This window comes from Otolemur garnettii, unplaced genomic scaffold (assembly GCF_000181295.1).
Source record: "Otolemur garnettii isolate 467f Iridium unplaced genomic scaffold, OtoGar3 scaffold00024, whole genome shotgun sequence".
NCBI classification, from domain to species: domain Eukaryota; kingdom Metazoa; phylum Chordata; class Mammalia; order Primates; family Galagidae; genus Otolemur; species Otolemur garnettii.
In genome coordinates, this window is record NW_003852419.1 from 12,195,506 (window position 1) to 12,197,747 (window position 2,242).

Below are 2,242 nucleotides of genomic sequence, written 5' to 3' on the forward strand. Positions count from 1 at the left end.
AAAAAAAAAAAAAATTATAACATACACAGAAATAATCCTTTTAAAATGAGCATTTCAGTGGTATTGCATTTATTTATATGCTGTGCAACTATTACCTCTATCTAGATCTAAAACATTTTCATAACCCCAAACTAAAACCCACACTCATCAAGCAGTAGAGCCCGTTCCCCCTCCTGCCTTTCCCACCCCAGCCCCTGGCAGCAACCAACCTGCTTTCTGTCTCAGTTGACCTACCCACTCTGGAAACTTCATGTAAATGGAATCATCCAAGATTGACATATGTATCAGGCTTCTTTTATTTAGCTTAATGTTTTCAAGGTTCGTACACATTGTGGCATGTCTCCACACTTCATTCCCTTTTTATGGCTGAACAGTATTCCACTCTGTATGGATATACCACATTTTGTCTATCTATTCCTCCCCTGATGAACATTTGGGTTGTTTCTACCTTTTGACTATTGTGAGTATTGCTACTTTGAACATTAGTGTACAGGTATTTGAGAACCTGTTTTCGATTCTTTTGAATGCATAGTTACTAATGGAATTGCTGGGCTATATGATAATTCCACATTTACCTTTTCAAGAAACTGACAAACTTTTCTACAATGGCTACACCATTTACTTTCCCACTGATAACATACAGGCCTCTCAATTTCTGCACATTCCCACTGGCACTTGTTATTTTCCACATTTTTTTTTTTTTAATATTAAAGCCACCCTAGGAGGGACTAAGTAGTATTTCATAACGGCTCTGATTTGCCTTTCTCTAATGACTTCTCATGGTGAGCATATTTTCATGTGCTTGTTGGTCTTTTGTATATCTTCTTTGGAGAAATGTCTGTTTCAGTTCTTTGCCTATCTTTAAATTAGGTTGTCTTTTGGTTGAGTTGTAAAAGTTCTTTATGTTTTCTGGATGCTAGACCCTTATGTGATATCTGATTTACAAATAGTTTCTCCTATTGTGTAGGCTGGTTTTTCACTTTCTTGATACCATCCTGTAATGCAAAAAAGTTTTTAATTTTGACGAAGTCTAATTCATCTATTTTTATTGTTGGCGCTCATGCTTTTGGAGACACATGTAAGAATCCATTGCCTGGTCTTTGAATTACATTTTGAAGGAAAAATAAAGTGACTTATACCTGTAAAAATACATACTTTACATTTTATTTTAACTTGAAACTTATAAATAAATGTATATCCACCTGCTAATCTGTCGATAAACAATAAAAGCATTTCTTTGAATGTGTTTACAAAGTGAAAAGACACCTCATTTTTTGCATAAGCCACAGCCACATGACATATAATTTTAAGTTGATCAAGAACTTAAAGACACCTGATCATCACCTGACTCTGAATATTTAAAGTTTTTGTGATTTCCACCCCCCTACTTTTTATTTTGCCCATGCATAATTTAATGATGATATTTTCAGACTTTAATCACATACCTCAAAAGGTTGCAATTTAGATTTTACTGAAAGTATTCTCTTTTTCTCACTCATATCTAATTGGTTTATGTAATGCTTAATTACAATAGTCATAACTGGAATAAATAATTTGGGAAGAAACATAACTGACTTGGTAAATATACAGCTCAACTAGTAGAAGCTGAAATATAGGCACAGCACAGGGTAGCCAGCTAGCTAAATGTGTTTGATGTGCCATGGGTATCAGTCAATATGCTTACTACACAGAGGGAATAAAGAGTAGAATCTAACAAGAGGGTTAAATGAGGATGAATTAAGAGAGTATCTACTATTCTAAATGTCTAAAACTCAGTTACTTTTCAATTTTTTAAAACTTGTGGTAACATACAAAACATAAAACTTACCACTTTAACCATTTTAAGTATATAGTTCAGTGGCATTATGTACATTCTTGTTGTTTACAATCACGCTACCATCCATCCCTAGAACTTTCATCTTGCAAAACAGAATTTCTTTTTAATAAGTAATATGCAATGCCCAGGCACCCAGCTTCTAAGATATCCCTGGCACTTAGCTAGCCCTAAGAATTTAGGCAACTCTTTTAACCCTTTGATCCTCAATTTTTTAATCAATTTTTTTAACTATAAAATGAGCTTAACATCTACCCCATAGAACTGACAAACAGACAAAATAAAACCATGTGTTAAAGCACTTTAAAAATTGGAAAGCATTAAAAAAAACTAGAAAGCATTTAACGGTTGCTAGTTATGGTCATTATTATTGGTAGAGAAAATTTGAAGATTTTTTTTTTTTTTTTT